The 21,612-nt window shown below is 39.0% G+C and overlaps 1 long non-coding RNA gene across 1 annotated transcript in view; it reads right to left on the reverse strand.

Annotated features, from left to right (window-relative positions):
• Positions 1-1,191: 1,191 nt before the first annotated feature.
• Positions 1,192-21,612, reverse strand: part of LOC150076902 (uncharacterized) — an 85,898-nt gene continuing 65,477 nt past the window's right edge. Inside the window, exon 2 of the long non-coding RNA XR_016547680.1 lies at positions 1,192-1,523. This is a non-coding gene — a long non-coding RNA (uncharacterized LOC150076902). The remainder of the gene's footprint in view (positions 1,524-21,612) is intronic.

Consider the following 21,612-nt stretch of genomic DNA (forward strand, 5'->3'; position numbering starts at 1 on the left):
AAGGATACTTTTATTGGGGCTGCCTGTTCATCAACGAAGCGCATTTCTGACTTTAATTATTCATATTTTAGTGGATGCTGTAAAAGAAATGCCTTAAATCAGAGCACGTTCCTGTTAACAAAACTGCTCACTGTTTTACAGTCTTTTTTATTATAAAACATTTTTCTTAAGTGTTAAATTGTCTATTTGCAAAGTTTGGATAGAATTTTACTCAGTGCAGTATTTCGATTTTAAAAGTTTCATATAATGATTTATTTTTTTCATTTCAGGCCTGTAATATAATTAAAAGAGATCTTTGAATGCGTGCTGCAATTAACTATGGTTATTATCGTTTCAGTGAAATAAAAATTAAATATTAATTAGCTGACTTTGGCAGTTGCATTCCTGGAATTGAGACAACATTGCGCCCAATTTTTCTATCATAATTAGTAAGGAATCCTTATAATTTAAAATATAACGTGATATCAAGTATATAAATATTCATATAACAATCGAAATGTTTGTTTAATTTCTATTATTTATCTTTTAAATTTTTACTTAAGAAATTTTCCAAAAAAAGTATTATTATTATTTTTTTAAAATAATATCTATATCGTTTTTGTAAAATACTGACATGAATAAAATTCCTATAAGTATCTACAGTGGTCACTAGATGGCAGCATAATCAATTCAAAAAATTATCTACTTTACTATATTCATCGCATTTAAAATGTAACTATGGATTAAGGCGATGTTTACTACTTTCAAGTTAAGCCAGTTTTAATCTATGCGCTTACTAAATCACTAAATACAATGAGATCGTAGATCATCTACGTTGAAGAAGAAAACGGTGGTTTAATATAATAATAAAACATGCTCTTTTATTGTAAAAATCTTTCACACAAAAAAATAAAACCAGCTGCCTGAAACTCCACCTTTGAATCGCTAGCTGATCGATGAGGGAACTCGGGGGGCTTTCCCATGACCATAGTTTATGAAAAACTGATATACGATTGCTCATATACTCTAAAAGTTCAATTCTTCTGATTAATTAAAATAAATATTCGAAATTTAGTTTCATTTATCAAATTTCATACATTTGGAAATGATTAAGGTCATGGTGGTATGTTGCTATCTGTCAAATGCATGCATCGTAGATATAATTATATAAACAGCTTATTGGGTTATGTCGTAGGAATAGCAAACACAAACCATATCTAGAATCCATTATTATTTCTCCCAACAGCGCGACTATATAGGACTACAGAACTCATTAAATAATTTGGAATAACGAACATAATTAACGAGACAGTGTTCCACAATCCCCTGCACATTAACAATGTTCTGTAGTACCGATATCCAATTACATTCTGCCAATAATTGAAATGGGTACGAAGTTCCAGCTTCATTAATTCAGAACTAGGGGGAGTTTATAGATACGGCTAGATGGATTCGCCCATTTTCTTTCAGTTGTCAACCTAATAAGAAATCCACAAACTTTCAATAGAATGTGACTTCACAATAAGGCTGTTGTCCATGCAAATCTGGAAAAGACAAGGAGCTATTAGAATCATCGCAAAAATTCATCGAACTATTCTAATAAAGGCGCAGATGCAATTTAATGAAATAGAGAGAGAGAGAGAGAGAGAGAGAGAGAGAGAGAGAGAGAGAGAGAGAGAGAGAGAGAGAGAGAGAGAATCTTTATTACCCTTCACGGCCATAAAGCCAGGGGCTTACAGTTTCCCAAACTTTCGGGAAAATTGAACAATTATTTACAAAAAGGTAATTTTACAAAGAAAACATATCATAATACAAAGGAGAGAATTCCTTACGAGAGTTAAATCTGATTGAGCTGGCTTAACATCGAGATAAGAGCACCAGCTCAATCAGACAGGAACAGATGCAAGGTATACATCAGTCATTGCCTGATTAGTCCTAGTCGTCATAATTTTTTTACGGTAAGTTCAGTCAGCAGCGAATTTGTTCAGGTCGGCGTCCATTGCCTGGGTTTGCTTGAGCATCTGCTGAGGAAGGAACCTGTCCGAGAGATGGAGTAGTGCTGAATGCGAGTAGAGCTCGGGATTGGCCCTAAGGGCAGCATGGGGGATCCTCCAGCCACAGGTATCCCAGAATGAAGGTGTTGCCATTATGCCTGTTATCATCTTGACTGTTGCTAGGAGGCGTTAGTCGTCGACTAAGGTGGGAAGCCGTGGAATTCCGAGAGAGTTGGCAAGCTGCGTGGTACGAATCAGAGCTGGAAGGTTGTGCTTCCTGTTGGCCCACTTTAGGAGCCAGAATTCTGTGGCAAAGAGTGGTTTCTTTATTGACGGTGCCGCTGACGCCCAAATTTCAGCAGCATAGAGTAAAGGTGGAAAGATAACTGTTCTTATGTACCTCACGGTTATCTTTTTATCTGTGATATGAAGGAGATGTTGTTTTGCTATCCACCGGAGTCTTGAAGCACGTGTGAGGAGCATGTCCATGTGGGCGTTGAATCGAAGTTTTGGGTCGAATACAACGCCCAGATCACGATGGCAGGACACAATTGGGATGAGGGTGTTGCCGACCGAAGGCTGGAGAGAAGAAGGAGTTTGCTTCAATGAATACACCATGAATTCGGACTTAGCAGGATTGATCTTGAGCCCAAACTGGCAGAGGTAAGATGTGACTGTGGTGAGAGTGTTGTTAATTTCCACTTTTGCCAGATCTAGGTCTTGACCGGGGATGATGGGAGTGAGTATTTTGATATCGTCCGCATAGCTCAGTAGACATCGAGAATGTGCAACCAGTGGGAAGATAATGGATGAAAACAGAAGGCCCGAAAGGACCCCTCCTTGTGGGACTCCTGCAGTGACGGATCTAGTAAGGGTGCGATCTCCTGTATGAAGCTTTATAAAATACTGCAAATAAAATCATTCATTGTTCAGTTTATTTTATTTTATAAGAAAGATGCCAATAATTGAAATTGGTACGAAGTTCCAGCTTCACTAATGCAGAACTAGGGGGAGTTTAAAAGCATAAATTTGTAAGTCGTTAGCTTTCGAGCCAGTGGGTATAGTGACACTAGAGCCATTACCGGTTGTTGCGGCTTTGTATAAACTTTAACGATGAGTTTGTATTCTTTCTGGGAAATAGTAACGGCTGCATTCACCTCTAACAGACCCTAGTGGGTAGCACAACTGGTAGGATCGCGTCCTGCCCACACCGGGTGGAAAAGACTTGAGTTCGAGTCCCGTCGACGACGTGAGGAATTTTTACGGCCCTTTAACACAATGTGGTTGAGTTAGTCAGTCTCAGACGAGGGTGGCATGGTTTTTCTCCCGGAAACTCGAGTTTTACGTCCAGCAAACAGATAATCTACCGCTCAGGACACACGCAATTTACAGAAATATACACGGAGCAATATGGCCTTAGTCGCTAATGCTCTTAAAATCCTACAACAGCAACGATCATCTCTAACTAAGCGCTGGGGGAAGGGATCAGTCAACCGGGCCCATGGTGGAAGTTGTGTTTAGCAATTTTATATTAATACTACCCTTATACCTATACTTCTGCAAATTGTATCCCGGATACCATATTCCAGTGAGGCAGTGCCTTCCTACATGTAGCACAAATATCTCCAGAGCACCTTCTTGATATTGATATCCCTTTCTTCCCGACATGGGCAGAAAAAGGGCATGCAATTTCCCCGTTCCTTAACTAGTTAACACCGTTGTAAAACATAAGAACATAAGCTCAGCAAACATGGAGAAATGTCTTAATGGGTGGCTTTTGGGAGACTCAAAAATATAGCATCCTGTATCGGTCCTGATGAGAGCCATTAACGTTGCTCGTATTCTGAGAGAAAATGAATTCATTTTGACTTGCAAATGTAATCATTTCATCCTTGCTTCATTGCCCTTCTAGTGAACGATTTGGGCTAAATGTATAAACTCCTTTCTGTGGAATAATTTCAATAGAAGAAATTAAATAATGATTCAGTTTAATTTTGGTTCATGCATATATTTCTTTAAAATCCTTTTGCTCATTTAATTCTGCGTAAATTTTACGGTTCAAATAGTTTCTAAAATTAGGTTTATTAAAAAGAATTAAAATAATTTTAATTAAAATTTTGATACCGCCAGCTTTAGAATAAGTCATTTTTATCCTCTTAAGTGGCATAATCTTCGTTTTAGCTATACAGCTGCATAATATTGGAACTGCAGTGTACATCTGGCTTAAAATGTTATATAAGTGGAATTACTAACATAGATTGTTTTGAATTGGTATCTAAACAGTTTTTCTTCTCTTTCTCTGCCCTTTTCTGCATTTGGTGTCTGCATTCCTCGTTCTGACTTTTCAAAAACAAAATATTCTTATTAATTTCATTTTAAAGCCTGTTCTATCTGAAAAAACGAGGAATGAGAGGGAGGAGATAGGAGCAGAAAGAAAGAGAAAGCGAAAAAGGAGAAGAAAGAAAGAGAAAGCGAGAAAGAGAGATAAAAATAGAATGAGAAAATAAGACAGGTAAACATAAAAGAAAAAAATGGTAGAAAGAGAGTGAAAGTAGGAACTAAAGAAAGAGAGAGAGAAGCAAGCAAAAAAAAAGAAAAAAGATGGAAAAAGAGAAAGAGGGCGCAATGGATATAGAGAGAAAGCAATATCGATATAAAAATTGTAATAGAGAGAGAGAGTGGTAGAAAAAAAAAGCGAGAGACAGAGAGATAGAACTTGTCTATTACGTGCTAAGGTGCGAGGAGAAATCCCCTCGCAAATATCCTTTTCAAAAGACAAATTGTCTTGTTGGCAAGTTACATTTCTTTCAAGTACATACCACGTGCTGCATTCCCCCTTTCTTCCCATCCTTGAACCGAAGGCTAACAGAAGCGTATTCCATCCCCCTTTCTCTCCGATGCACACGTTCATCCTTCTCCTTAAGTTTGGACGTGTGCCGCTGATTGTCGAATCCACGTCACATACCAAGTGAACCTTAAGCGCCTCTGCGTTCATTGGATCCATTCAAGCACGTATGCGATGTGCCCTTTTCCGCAGATGGACGAACAGATCCGGAGATTGCAAACGCTCTTGAAACATAACGATGCTCCAATTGGTTCTTGAAGTTTTCTCCAATGACTGGAGGCTGACTGAGTAGGAGAAAATGGTAATATTTTTTCTGGTAGAAATTCTGTCATGTTCTTTTAAAGAACAGATCACCTGGAGCTCGGCTAACATCACAAATAACGTGAGAATTAGTTTATAACCATTAAGAGATTTGTAATAAAAAACTTTACCGACTTTAATACAGAGAATTTATTTTGAAAAAGGCAGAAATCATTTCAAGATTTTAGGGTTATATTAGGATTATGAATTTAAAGTAGACTTTGGTAAGAAATCTTTGCTCTTGGCAATGATTCTGCAGATTAACTAAATTCTTCAAATTGTAACTGGACACGTACAGTGAATGTGGGATTTCGCCCTTTAGGGTACACAATGATTATAGTACCTTAGGTCCATTACAACCAAACTGTTGTGATCCCTCCTCTTCGGGGTGTAGACGGGCACTGGGCAGGCTTTCCAGGTGATCGCCTTCCTGGTGGCAAAAGGGCCAGAAATAGCCAAACAATTTTTTTTAAATATATTCTTTTTTATACTTTGGCTAGCTACTAGTTGAGAGGAGTTTATGATTAATTATTTTCACAGCGACTACAATCGATAATCATATTTAGAAATCATGTAGACTTCAACCATGGTCCTTGTACATTTATATATCATCCATTTAGAATACAATTGATCATAATCCTGAACAAATATAAAATTTGAAGTGTCCTCTGTAGTTAATAAATCAACTTGGGGTTCAAAAAGTTCGATGTTGAATGATGTAGTTATTAAGAACTTTTAAATTTCCACTTAACATTTCATTATTTCCCTTATTTTTATCATTTAAGTGATTAGTTAATCGTAACCTTAATCTGCACATCTGTAACTTTATCCTTAACTATTTCAAGATCTTTCTTATCAAGCATTTAATTATGACCACCCCTATGAAAATATGAGGAGAATTATTAAAGTTTCTAACCCTAAAGATGATAATAATGAGGTTGCTAATAAAAGTTAGATTGACCAAATAAAATTTAGTGAATAAAATGCATTAGTTATTTCACATTAGTCATTGATATTAAATCAATGATATTAAAATTTAATATTAAAACTCAATGATATCAAAAATTATAAATGATTTGCAAAATTTTAATACCTAAAAGTTTATTCTGTTCATTTTTATGCAACTACAAAAGACCCGTCGCGGTAGAACAATTGGTAGAATCATTGTCCTCCTTACATCGGGTGCAAAAGATGTGAATTTGAATCCGTCGATGATGCGAGGAATTTTTAGAGCCCTTTTCATAACGTGGCTGAGTTAGTCAGTTCTAGACGAAGGTAACATGGTTTTTTCTCCCCGAAACTTGGGCTTTTCATCCAGAAAATCGAAAATAAGAGCACACGCAATTTACAGACAATATACAGAGAGAAATATGGCAACATGTTCTTAGTCACTAATGTCCCAAAAACCCTACAACAAGAAATACTACAAACTACAAAAGGGCTTACTGTTTTACAAAAAGATTTCCAAGAGATCAAGCGAAAAAAGCTTAATGGTTGTATATTTGATCAACATACACTGGTGTGCAAAACTGAAAGACCATTCAAGTTTTCACCTGTAGTTTCTCATAGGAGTGGCCTGGATATGGGAAAAGCATACCAAAGGAACCTCGTGAGGTACATAAATGAAGGAAACAACAACGAAATCAAAACGGTACAGTGGCACTTTATTCAAAAGTGGCAACATAGCACTGCCTGCCATGATATAGATGCATCACTGCCAAAAACGGAACAAAGGGAATAGGTGGTCCTCAGTAGGAGATATGGCCACCCCTAATGTCGATGCAGGCTTTGCACCGTCTGTCCATGCTTAGAACAATATTGTTGATAAGTTCTTGCGGTAACATCGTCCGTTCCTCTGTCAGCGCCATCTTCAGCTAGTGAACATTTTCTGGTGGGTGTGGACGTGCCACTGGGCATCTCCCCAGAGCGTCCCATCTGTGTTCGATGGGATTTAGATCGGTAGAGCGGGCAGGCCAATCGATACGAACAATGTCCTAACTTTCCAAAAGCATATAAACAGCTGCAGTGCGATGGAGTGTGGCATTATCATCCATAAACACGAACTCGGGGCCAATGGCACCTCAGAACAGACGCACATGGGGAAAGATTACCTCAATACAGTAGCGTGCACCGGTTACAGTACCGCCTTCCAGTATCTGAAGTTGTGTACGTCCACAAAAGATAACGCCTCCCCAGACGAGAACACCTCGACCGCCATATCGATCCCTTTCAGTGATGTTTGTGGGGTGGTACCGTGTACCAACCTCTCGCCAGATTAGCTGAAGTCCAGAATCTCTGCTGAGATTGAATCTACTCATCAGTAAAGAGTACCTCAAGTAAAGATTTTGTGGTTGTAACCTTTAGAAATAGCGTTGGTCCTCAAGTTTTGCACACCAGTGTAATATAGAATAAATGAAGGCGTATATAGGAATAATGAATAAATGTATAGGAGTAAGGAATAAATGAAGGCGTAATATAGCAACTTAGGCCACATTGCACTGTATGCAATATATCTAAATTGAGTGAGTTCCGTGGTAGACTTTCTGTTTGCGGGAAGAAAAACCCGAGTTTCCAGGAGAGATTGACCAAATCAGTCACATTTTGTAAAAGGCCCATAAAAATCCCTCACACCTTTTCCACCAGGTGTGGGGAGGATGTTACTATTTGAACAGTGCTAGCCATGAGAGCCTATATGCAACTGTAATGTAAAAATCTAATCCAGCAACATATTTTTCTATTAGTAAAACATTCGAACTCTTATATATATTTAAAATATACATCGCACCACAAATAGGTTTGCCTAAAATTACAAATGCTACAAGAACTTTAAAGGCTGCTTAGCCTTGTAAGTCTGTTCCACCTGGTGGGTGGGGGTGGACGGCAATTCTACCAAATGTACTACCCGCGAGGGCACCAGAACTCTACATTATACACTTCTGTACAGGTTCATCGTTTCGCGCAACCTTTTACGGACAATTAGTTTCCACCTGCAGATTGGTACGTCCTCTGATAAGCTGTCCCAGCATAGAACAGTTCATGCAAACTTGTAGCCCATTAATGCTTTATTACCCTTCGCTGTTCGGCATACAGACAGATGAGCGCAGCTTTACCTTCGCCAAAGACCACTTATCTACGGCTAATAAACATCTCCTTATCTGACACTGGCTTTATACACTTTGGACAGAGTGTCGCTCTGGAAGACATGGTTGCTGACAGCCATAGGGGAACACTATGCATTGGCGTCTTGCTGCTCTAAATAGCCTCTTTAACAGTTGATAAGTGAAAGTGATAGGGGATGAAAAGCTTTAGGTTTCCTGAAATAATCGAAACCATTTTGTAAAGCTTCTTTTGTTTGCCAGTGAGGCAGACCACCGATCCAATTAATGGTAGCGTCTATGAATGCTTTTTTTTCCCTATACATCAGTCTTTTTCTTGTTTGCTTTATGCTTTACTCTCTCTTTCTCTCTCCCACTCCCCGATGTCTGTCCCCTTTATCTGTTTTTGTCCTTAATACATCAGTTGAAGAGATAGCAGCAGAGTTACTCTATAATTCCCCATCGCCTTTTCATGTTTTACCCCTTCCTCATTTAAAATCAACTACAGAGGGCTACGTGATGTTGTTTAGCAACCTAAGAAGGAAAACGGTGGAAGTATAACTGGTTATTAATCCTTGCAAGCGTTCCCATTGGAATGTCTCTATTAGCTGAAAGCATGAATGACATTTCTTTACATTTACTCTTGTAGGCATATACATCATCCTCTAAAAGGTAATGGGACACTTCAGCTGTAGAAAATAACGATTAATTCCAGAGGTCACGTCACATAGATGAAACAAAACGGAAAGAGAAAAAGACCTAGATATCTTCATGTGGAGTGTAATGGTAGGTTGTCACATAGCAAGCATGTCTATTTTCCAGGATGTTGACGGTAGTTTCGGAAGCAGTATTTGGTCTGTCAGTCTCGCGGATCCGATAGAGGAGCTTCAAATCATCTGCGTAGTTAATAAATTCCGTTTGTTGGCAAAGGAATGGGTGGATTGTAGCCGTAAACAGGAGCCCAGATAGAAAAGAGTTCCTTGAGGAACTCTCACGATCTTTACTTGTGAAAGATATTTTATTCAAGGTCAGGTAAAGGATCCTGGTCGTTGGAAGCGACGTTAACAATTCTACAATATTGCCTTTGATCTGGTATCCTTCCTCGCACAACTGATGCTTATCTTCAATTAATGACATCGTGTTAGGATATTTTTGAGGTCCTGACTGAGTTCTTTCTATGCGGCGTTGTTTTACTGTGATAGGATAGTTCGGAATTCGTCTTGGTTGATAGGGAACATCCGATGCCTTAAAGAGTAGAATTTGCATGCGGGGAATTGGTTAGTCCCCCTCTTCCTCAGGGGTGCTCGGCCCGATCTGTAGTCTAGGGGAGTTCCTTCGAGGTGTCTGGACGGTCGAGAGACTCGATTTGAGGATGTCGGCAAATGTAGCACACCGGCTGAATTCTGTATCTTGAATATGAGGAGAGGTGAGAGGAGGTCAAGAGTTCAGACGCTGTTTCCCCAGAGGATGGAGATCTATCACTCAGTTGATAACTCTTATCCGTTGCAAACAGTTGTTCCTGAATTGGTGAAATATTGTTCCTGATTGGGGAGTGTTATTCATTGTTCCCGATTGGAGAATGACATTCATCAGTTGCCCCTTTTTTTTTCTGAGAGCGTGAATGATGTGGTTTTTGGGATTTTGCTCATTCTTGCCAGTTGAAGGAGGCTTTTGGAGCCAAGTAGATTGGGCCCGATGAGCGATACTGATCGAGCACTTGGTAGTATCATTTCTCCTGGGATTTGAAGGGCCAACGTATTTCCTTTTACAGTCAAGAAAAATCAACACAATATTAGTCTTTTTATAGTTTTGATATATCTGAATAAGATCCTGCGCGTCCAATAGGTTGGCGAGTTCTCTAGTGTCCTCGATCTTATTCAGTTCGATTTTGCTTTGTTACACTTGTGCAGTATTATGATATTATTTTTCAGTTTTGCGAAGTTCGCTTTCATTAAATTGAATCCGAATTTCCTTTAAAAAAAATAACGTCCGATGAGGTTTCCTGTAGGTTCAATAATTCGTTTTCAATGTAGTTAGCCCTTGACATCACTAGTTCGGAACTGTTGACGATCGCATCCATGGCAGCCGAGATGGAGTTCTCAGTTTCCGTTCTTATTTTATGTTGATGTTCAAGTTTTGCAACTACGCATGTGAGAAGAGAATCTTTTAGCTGATCTAGTCCGAGCATCTACTCCCATAATAGGGAGTGGATCTTCCTTTAGCTTTTAGAACAATGCAGATTCATCGTGGCATTCAACAAGTTATCGAAAGAGTGATGCAGAAAAGCTAGACAATGTTGACTCAATTTTTTTTCCACATTTGTTACAAATTGGATCATTGCCGAGATCCACTACTCCGAAGAGCTCGTTCCACCTAATCTCACATATGCTAAACTGAATCGAGATCTGCTGACTGGGGAGGCTACCACAGCTGAATTCACTCACATGTTCCTAGCGTCCTGTTAGCCTACGTTGACCTATCGCACCAACAAGATATTTCCGACAATCGGACGCCATCGGCTCGTCGATATTTGGTTATTTAGTCTATTAGTCATACTGGATTTATTACTAAGTAATAAATCCAGTATGGTTACAATTTTCGATATACTCATACTGGCGGGGACTACTATGTCGCGTTCTGAGTCCCTTTCTTTCGTCTTGGTCATTCTCGCGCTGAATTGAATCCGTACAGCATCCCACACCTGCTCATTCTATTTCATTATGGTCATTCAATCATTATGGTCAAGGCAAAGCATCTGTCTTACAAGGCCCAGGTTTCGAGAGGATGCCCCCAGGGGTCGGTGCTGGGGCCTCTCCTCTGGAATGCCGTACTAGATCAGTGGCTCACGAAATCACACGAGGATTCTCTAAAGGTGGCCTACGCCGATGATCTCGTGATTGCCATAGAAGGAAGGTCACGTAAGGTATTAGAGGACAAAATTCAACCGATCTTAGATGATTTGGTGGCATGGGCTGACATCAACAAGCTCAAGATATCTCCGAGTAAAACAAATTTCATGACATTTAAAAACCACTTTAATTACGGAAGACCACCAAGAATTCAACTGAATGGTTTACAGATACCTTATGTTCCCCAAAACAAATATCTTGGCATAATTCTTGATGATAAATTAACCTTTCTCCCTCATGTCACCAAACTGAAGGAAAAAATTAGAAATTTTACTGCTTCGGTCATAAGAATCTCCAAAAGAGACTGGGGTTTGAATAAAAAGACCTTGAAACTATATTATAAAGCAATATTTCTGCCTATAGTTTCGTATGGAGCAGGTATTTGGCACCAGAACGTCGTTAAGGTGATAATTAAAAACAAGCTACTATCAATTCAAAGGACAATGCTTCTGGCACTAAACAATGCCCCTCGTACAGTATCAAACAATGCCCTCCAAATTCTTGGAGGAGAACTGCCTTTAGATTTGTTTATCTTATACCGTGGCATGATTTATAAACATAAGAAAGGACTGCAGGTATCCATTATGGGAATTACAACCGACCCAGTTAGTAACTTAAAGACAGAACGGAAAAGATTATGGAGTGAAATGATTAGTATTTGGCAAAGTAGATGGAATGCGTCTGTGCACGGCGAAGTCACAAAGAAGTATATTGAAAATGTTGAGTTTGCTTCTACTCAACCTTCTGTTTCGTGGTTTGCACCAAGCATGTTTACAACGTACTTATTAACAGGCCATGGATCTCTGCGGGCCAAACTTTTCGACAGAGGTTTGGAGCCGGATCCTTTTTGCACTTGTGGTCAAATGGAGGACTGGATCCATGTTTTACTGTTTTGTCCGCAATATACAGACCAACGAGTATTGCTACTTAATCAGGTTCCAGATCTAGCTGAGGACAACGTGAAAATACTAGTTGAGAACAAAACAAACTTTGAGACTTTCCAGACCTTTGCAGAATCGGTCTTTAAGAAAAGACTTCAACTAAGAACTCAAATCCAAAATCGAGTATAAATCTGACAGCTGAGCAGTTAATATAAATGTTGGTATCCCATTAAATATAAATAGGATGACGTCAGATAGGTAAAATTGAATTGTATTACTAGGATTTAGAGTCAAAATCATATTATCTTTTGTACATATGTAAATATTTACTTTTTTTTTTTTTTTTTTTTTTGCTGGTTTCCAGGTTTGGGCAACCTGGGGACGGGATTGCTGGCACCCACCGGTATTGCACTATCTCCGGTAGGTGTGGGATTTGTGCCCATGGCACTTAAGGTAATAGTAGACCCAGGCTTGGCTGCTTGTGCCTGGGGGCAGGCAGCGGCTGCCTGGGTGTTGGCTGCTCCCTGATGGCAGGGTGGACATACACAAGCGATAAAAAGCTTGCTGAGTTTCTGCACCACCACAGACGTGCAAGGTGGAGATGGGCTAAGGCCTAGGAGCCACCCTTGATACAGGTAAAACACACACACACACACACACACGTGCTCATTCTATTTCATGGTATTAATACATGATACTGTTACTGAAGGAGCACTCCCATTCATGAAATATGGGCTTGCCTAATATTGTGGCCACTCAATGCAGTGCATTTCCATAACGTAGAAGCTATACCAAACTTAATTTCAATAATTGATGAAATCTTAAGATTAGATTTTGACTATTAGAGTATGATTTGATTTGAAGCATTTCCAGCTCCATTGGAAAATGGTTTCGACTGCAGCTAGCTGCAGTCGAAAATACTTCATGAAATATTTTCATGAAGTATTTCATGAAGTTTCATTTCATGAAATACTTCATGAAATATTTTCTTTGTTTGCAAACTGATGCATATTATCATTAACAGCTTTTTTTTTTTTCTTTAATGATACTAATATTCTGGTAGTACAGAATAGTAAGTCTTTTGTGCCACTGGAGGAAAAAACAAATATCCAGAGCATGTTTAGAAATTATAACTGGCCATATGTTCCTTTTTATAGCATAAAAAGAAACATATGATCAGTTAATTTCTAAGAAACATTTGGCCAGTTATAAATAAATGCTTCGCTATTAGCATGGTGTCTGACAGACTCCACTTTTTAAATGTTTCTTTTATTTATTTATTTTATAAACATTGAAAATTAATCAAAACAAAAGGGATGTCAACATCACAAGCGTCTCTGCTAAATTTAGGGTGCTAGTGAGGGAAGGCTGGAAGTCATTTTCCTTCTACTTTTCAAGTTTTTGTGGACGTGGAGCATTGTATTATCAACCCTTGTAAAATTCGAGAAGACAGACAACTCCACTCCTTTGGACACGTTTAGCTCCTCGAGCATATCCTTGATTTTTCCCAGACTGATTGAACAATCATTGAAAACACAAATAATAATTACCCATTAAACGTCTCCAAGTTGTTTATCTGCAAAGCTCATGCTCTTGTGGAATTCAATTTGCCACTATTAAATCAACTTCTGAAGAGCAACTCGCGCTCTCTAGCTCAATCTATGATTCCTGCGCAAAAAAAATGATAAAATATGACCTCAAGTAATTGGACAGTGATCAGGAACTGCAACTGTCTGTGACTAGCTTCAGCTTCTAACAAGCGGGCTTAAGTTTCTGTAACACTTCATATCAAGTTGCTTCCCTATCTTCACAACAAATTTGATCAAATTACGTGTATATCTGATCGGGCGTCCATTTTATTTGGACCGGACACTTGATAAATACAGATTAATGGAACGAAATGTAAGTCTCTCTCTCTCTTTCTCGATATTAATTACGTTCATCTGTATTATCTTGTTCTATTAATAACTGTAAAATGAAGAAAAGCATTCAAAAAGGATTGTGACCTGAACAAAGTTTAAAAGTATATTTCTGAAACAAGGCGGTATGAAGAGAAGAATAGGATTCGTATCGAGAAGAAAGGGCAATCGTTTCAAAGAAAAACCATTAAATTTCAAGTTGCAAAAGAGGATAGGATTTCAAGTTGCAATTTTCAAAGTCTTTAATGAAGTTTTGTTCAAAAGAACACGAAAAAGTAGTTCGAAAATTACGAATGAAGGTATTTTGGAGATAATTAAGGAAAGACGTATAGAAAGTATTAAATGTCATTTAAATCAGCATTCTACTGACATTAAAATGGAATGGGGTAGAATAATTGCTATTTTTGAATGAACTATTAGCTATCGCGCTTTCAACCCCGACCCATCCCAAAACACGCCAAAGAAGGTTAGGACAAATACCTTGCGCTATAACACAGATGGCAGACAGAACTTTTTCTATAAATTTATAAATGGAGCTCCTAGTGACAGAAATACTTCTGATATAAATGCTAGAAGAGTCATGACTTTCTTATAAAGATTGACAAACCTAAAAAACCTGGATCTACCCTGAAGTGAAATGTTAATTTGAATACTCGCTTGAATACTCTTCGTATTCAAGCGAGGACAGCAAGGAAATACCAAAATACTCTGTGAAAGTTCCTTGAGTCATTGACGGGATTTGAGCTCTGTCCTTTTCCACCCAGTGTTGAGAAGATTTTGATTATAACCATTGTGCTACTTGCAAGGATTGGCGCACTATGGCCATAGATGCCGATGAGCCAATAAAAATCCCCAACCATCCAATCTGCAAGGACAAAAAAGATGGCAATATTCTAATGATCCATCAGAAATAATCTTCATATTTTGCACTTTAAGTGAAGAATTCCTTTTAAAGAAATCCTGTTATTATTATTATTATTATTTTTTACCACTAGAAGCATCATGGACAATCGCGAAGGCTAAACCAAAACCCAATGTACTAAATAGAACTTTTATTCCAATAAAAAAAAAGAGTCTGTACTGTTAAAGGAAAAACAAAACCAGATTTTGGCATATCGATCGACTGTTTTATCGGTAAAAGGCATCCCACAAGTATTAGGAAACCAATGTGAACTATTCCAGAGATAAGAGTCTGATCGATATTGTTAGAAAACCTGCAAAAAATGCAACACAAAATTGAAAGTTTAGATCTTGCTCGAAACGAAAACTATTGGGAGAGGATTCACAGCGAACATGGGAATGCTCTGATGAAAGTAATGGAAGGATTTAAAGAGCAGAGAAGAGAATATATTCCAAAAGATGTTAAAAAAATGAAGGAAATAAATCGAAGAGAACTAAAATAAAGGAACCACTTCGATTTCTTTTCCACTAGATTTTTCATTATATCATTGGTACGAATTTTGCTAACAGTGGACATTTGAAGCTATTGAGGATATCTCTGAAACAGGCAAACTGTAGCATGAACTGTGCATTGCTACTCAATATCACTAGCGTTTACTTTTATCAACATTTTGAGAGAAAACAGATCAAACTATAAAGATGAACTAATATCCTTCAAAATACATCACTAGAAGGGCGAAGGGCGATTAATACAAGTTGGTTGCTTAGCTTTATGCGTTTAATGGCCAGGTTGCCGATCAAAAAGGTCCAGTTTTTTTCCTGTCCTCTAATTGCGGTCTCCTGCTTGGACAGCAAGGTTCCGCCTCTGGAAACTTCGATTTTGCGTCCAGCAAAAATGGTAAATCGACCAGAGAACGCATTCAGTTTGTGGACATAATACACATGGACTTATAAGTTTGGCCTTGGGTGGCTCCAATATGGCAGATTTTTTAAAGTTTTTTTTTTCTTTCGAATACGACCAGAAGGAAGGTTATATCTCGTTGATGAGAATAAAATCTACTGTTTTCACTCAAACCACGCGCAGTTTGACTCTCGATAAAAGTAAAGCGATCAGTCACCAATGGTTGTCTTCACAGAGCATTGGAAGTCCATCCATCTCAGAGAAGAAGACGACTGTCTAACAGTGAAATAACGATGGACGTTGTGGAAACCTTCTAACGAGACACTGATTTATGGCAGAAAATGTTCAACTGTTATTCCTGCCACTTTACTGAGAACAGGGAAAGGACAGTGGAAAGACTGAAAAACGATGAATTATCATCAGGTCTGCCATGATCTGAACTCGTTTTCTAAGAGTTAGTTGTAGTATGGAACATTCTGAAAGCATAATGTTTATAGCAATGGGAAATTTAAAACAAATTTCGTTCTATATCGTTTGCAGAGATAATTATAGAATAAAATAACGTCTTGAGATTCTGCAATCTTCCCTGATTGAGGAATGCACCAGAAAAGAAATATATTTTAACCTTGTACGGTTAAGTCAATGAAAGGAGAAGTTTTAAGATCATTTGTAGTAGGAGAAATTTGTTTCAATCTTAGTCCATGTTCTAGATAGAAATGATCATCAACTTTTGTGTTAAGATATGTTAGTCCTGGACAGTCATATCCTTGTGAATTCAAAATCAAAGATTGCTAACAGTGTCAAGTTTACTGCATTAAAATTATAAGTAAAAATCATTTTAAAATATTTCAAACAACCAAAATAAAAGATCTGCTAAAAGTACATAAACAATCTCATTGTAATTCAATACAAACCACACAACAAAACAACCTTAAAATATAACTAACCTACCATCAGTACGTGGAGAAATTACTTTTTTATTTTTATTCCTTTGTTTACCAAAATGTATATTCCTGTTATTCTCAATACCTTTGAATGTCGTAAGCACTTGCCTTTAATTTGCTATTGTTCTGCCCTCTTGGGGAGCACCTTTAGTATTATCACCGTCCTCCCCACACTAGGACGGGATTCGAACCTTAGTTCGAATCCCGTCAATGACGAGAGGAATTTTTATGGGACTTTTTATAATGTGACCGAATTAGACGGTCTCAGGAGAGGGTGGCATGATGCTTTCCTCCCTGAAACTCGACCATAGAACACGCAATTTACAAACATATTACAGTGGTGGACAAAAAAAAAATTCATTTGTTGGGTCGACAAAGGCTTCTTGGACTGATAGGCATGCAGACCACATTCCGAAAGTCGTCTTTGGATAGTTGGTGCACTTTTTCAACACCAGAGGCCATCTCAAAGTCCAGTTTTAGATCAGGAGCACTAATGGAGCATGGCGATTACGAAGAGTTTCAAATATCGATCTTGGGAAGGCGTAGTCACTCTCTTACGGCCTGATCCAGGTCTTCTCTTCACATCACCGGTTTCACGCTTTAATTTCAGCACTCGGGATACTGTTGAGTGGTGGCAGCTTATTTTATCAGCGATAGCACTCGTAGAAAGCCCTTCCTGGGACAGAGCAACGGCTACACTTTTTTTTTTCTTGATGTCAATTGAACATATTGAGCCATACTTACACCTCCGAAAAACAGGATACTAATGAGCGTGTATAACCTTCCAACACCGTATTTGTAGAAACGGCTGATGCAATTAATGTCTGAAGAAACCTTGCAATTACTATCCGATGCAATAGAAGCGTTATCTGACGCTTTGCAACAAATGACTGTAATCAAACAATATCTTATACGTTTCACCAGAAATGTTACTTTTTTTGTCCGCCACTGTATATAAGGCGCAATATGGCCTAAGTTGCTGATGCACGTAAAACCCTACACCACCACCAACATAATGAAAGTCTCACTGATGCTAATTATCGTCTGTGGTGTAAAATATAAACTAAAAGTTACAATTCTAAATCCCGGAATGCTTGATAGTGACTGTGTTCTGCCTTTAAGCTACAATTTTTGCGAATCTGTTTCGTTCCTATTCCGAGCAGACTGCAACTTTTGTTGCTTGTATTTATGAATATCCAATCGTTAAGATATTATGAAATTCCCTTCATAATATCTCAATTAGCACAAACGATCTCAAACAGTCGCTTTGGAAATTGTCAAAACAATTCTCTGCTGACCCAGCTAAGAAATATTTGCCACAAACGAAATATATATTTCGTTTGTGGCATTGATTCAACAAGATGTGCTGAGCGTTACGGAGGTATGGCCAACCAAGCTGTGTGTAATGCGGTCAGCAATGCAGGTATAGATGTGATTGGTGTATCCAGACGCCTGATATGCCTTTCTATAGTGTCCCACAAGTGCTTTATGGGATTGATATCGGTGGGAGTTGGGAGGCCAATCGATATGCTGGAAGTCAGAACTGTGTTCCTGAAACCATTCCTGCACAACAAGTTCCCGATGACTCGGCGCATTGTCATCTTGGAGGATACCAACACCATTCTGGAAAAAGTGTAACATAGCGGGGTGTACACAGTCAGCAAGCAGTTGACGATAGCGGAGACCACTGATACGTTGTTCCACATGCACCAGGGGGGTCCAAGTTCCTGCCAGTGAAACATGCCCCACACCATACAGCCGCCTCCACCGGCCTGCTCTTTTGATACCATGTGGATGAAGAGCCTCATGTTGTTGACTCCAAATCCGTACAAGACCATCCACAGTGTGGAGTAAATAACGTGACTCATCTGAACATCACACCTTCTTCCAATCTTCTAACGTCCAACTTGCATGCTCATTACACCAGGCGAGTCTTTTACGCCGATGAACCTTGGTTAGGAGAGAATGCTGTAGCGATCGTCTGCTGGTATAGCCCATATGTGTCAGCGTGCGACGCATGGTCATGCCAGATATTCCGGGTTGGTCCATGTTGTATTGGGCAGTCAACTCTTCAACAGTGCTGCGCCTATTCGCCTGTATGAGTCGTCGGACCCGGCGCTCACCTCTAACATCAACCTTTCGCTGACCCTTGCAATTTTGGCATCAGGTCGTTGTTTGACCATTTTGACGCCAGTTCTGGTACACTTTAACAACGGCGGCTCTCGAACACCCAACCAGTTCAGCCGTTTGGGAAATCGAGGCACCAGCTCATCGTGCATCCACAATCTGTCCTTTATCAAAGTCCGATAAATTCTTGCTTTTACCCATCACGCACGGAATTTTACTGCTTACTGAACCACTGACACCTTATCTATACTACGTAGGCCGACGAACTCCGCACTCTCGTACCTCATGTGGTCAACGGGTCGCATTCAGTTTTCATAGGGTGGTCATAATTCAGTGATCACTCAGTGTATATATATATATATATATATATATATATGGCTTAATATACAAATATTAATAATATCTTATATACATTGTACATAATCAATTAATTCAATTAGCACATGACGACCAACTATACCGCGCAATGATCAACTCGAATTCAGCTACAGCACAACGAGTTGGACAAGCAGGCTATAACAGAAACCGCTGAAGAGACACTGTCTACAGATGAGCATCACATCCTTAAGGCTGATCATCGCATTGTTATAAAGCATTGCAGGAATCCACAGTAATGTCCAAAAAAAGATAACCAGTTCAAGGAACAGCACTCCACCAGATATCAGAAGGCTCAACAGAAGTTACTCATATTAACCAGCAAAACTAAGCTGGAAGAAGGGGTTATTGCAGGATGGAACCAGAGAAAAAACACAAATAAGGCTTCTTGCCAACAGCATTGACAGGAACAGAAGTGGACCCCCACCCATGCAGGAGACCGAGTGCACACAACCTGTCCACTTCTACAAAGAAACTTCTGTGTTCCTATTTAAAAAATAGCATACTACTCCATGTAAATAAAGGGCAAAAGACAGGAGATCAAAGATATGCATCACGTTACGACCATCCCGACCATTGTATCAACCACCGTTGTGATGCCAAAGACCCAACATAAGAGCCTAGCAGAAATAGGTCTCCCAGAGAACACTCCAGAAAGTTGCAATGCTAAACACCTGTAGGATTGTCAGAGTTCCTCAACTAACAGTAGCGCCAGATATGACAACCACTCTGTGCGCTTGGTACCACTACCCGTCAGGGGTGGAACCCCCATCAGGGAGAAATAATATAAGAACAACAACAATAATAATAATTTGAAATTAAATCTCTTTTACAAAGCTGATGAAGGAGTATTTTAAATTTTCTCCTGGTCAAACTTAAAATATTTTAGGCCATTTCCAAAATTGCACTTTTTCTGTAAATAATATACCTCGTCACAACATACAAGCACTTCGTCCTGGTTACCAATTCCAGAAAGCGTCGTACCATGGCTCATTAATGACATCGTATCCATAGCAACGCTGACGTCATATTAAAATCAACGGGATATAAAGCCGGTAAAATTACACTAAAACTTGTTAACTTGCCACGAGCTAGGAAAAGGTATTAAGTTAACTCCTGGGTAGGGAAAGGGTGAAAACTAGATACATTAAGCTCACTTATAACGTATACAAACCAAAGTTTAATTATTTTTATTCTCCAAAGAACACGCTAACTGTTTGCCATTTGGCATTCGGAGAAATTGTGGGCAGATTAAGGAAGAAGACTTTCTCTGGTAATAATGAAGCTTGTAATGTCAACAGACCTGAAAGGAGTTTTGATTTATTTCAGTGATTCAACTGCTCCTATAGGAAAGTTCTATGCTTAGATGTTTACGAAAACTCCTGGGCTAGACGCTTCGCTTCACTCATCAGTTCTTCTACGTGCGTTGCAATCTCCCAGCTTTTGTTTCTCGTCTAGGTGGTCTCTACACTGATCTTCAGCACAGAGGAATGACTGCCGACAGCGAACAATCTCATTTTAATACTAAAACAAATAGTCATATTGGGCCCAAGTTGATTATTCCTCAGCTTTCTTCGTTCTGGTGATGAGCTAGGTTTTTGAAGTCTGGTTCACAAAGAATTAATGAATGAAAATGCATTGGCATTAAATCCCCATAGTTCTCCCCACACCGGGTGGAAAAGGCCCGGGTTCGAATCCCGTCGATGGCGCGAGGAACTTTAATAGGCTTTTTTCACTCCGTGGCTGAGTTAGTTGGTCTAAGGAGTAGATAGCAAGGTTTTGATGGCATATACCCTATACTCTTAAAGGAGCGGCAAGTGAGTGCACTGAACCATTAAGGCTAGTTATTAGAGCATCACTGGACTCAGGAGAGATTCCGTTGGGTTGATGTAAATGGGAACATAAAGACAGTTCTAGGAGTGTAACCGGAAATTACCAACCGTCCAGTCTAACTTCAGTAGCAAGGAAAATCACAGAGGCAATGATCAAGGGTGGAATTCAGGATCATTTAGATGGAAATGGAATTCTGTAGGATACATACCATGAATTTGTAAAGGGAAAATCGTGTTTAACAAATCTGGTTAGCCGTTTTGACAGGTCACTCGTGAGCTGGATTTAGGGAATAATTTCGACATTGTTTATTTGAATTTCAGCAAAGAATTTGACCCAGTCCCGCATGAGTAGTTACTTTATAAGTTGGAGCAAGCTGGAATCATAGGGAAAATCCTTAGATGGATAGCACGATGGCTTGAGGGCACCGGGCAGAGGGTTGTAATAAATGGTTATTCCTCAAATTGGGTTAATGTAAGAAGCGGGGTTCCCCAAGGATCAGTATTGAGACCACTGTTGTTTTTGATTTTCTTAAACGACATCTATGAAGGGATGGAGGGCGTGAGGTCTAAACTTGCAGATCATGTAAAGATCAGTAGAGTAGTTAATGATC

Source organism: Mastigoproctus giganteus, chromosome 12 (genome assembly GCF_048544385.1).
Source record: "Mastigoproctus giganteus isolate SK-2022 chromosome 12, ASM4854438v1, whole genome shotgun sequence".
NCBI lineage: Eukaryota > Metazoa > Arthropoda > Arachnida > Uropygi > Thelyphonidae > Mastigoproctus > Mastigoproctus giganteus.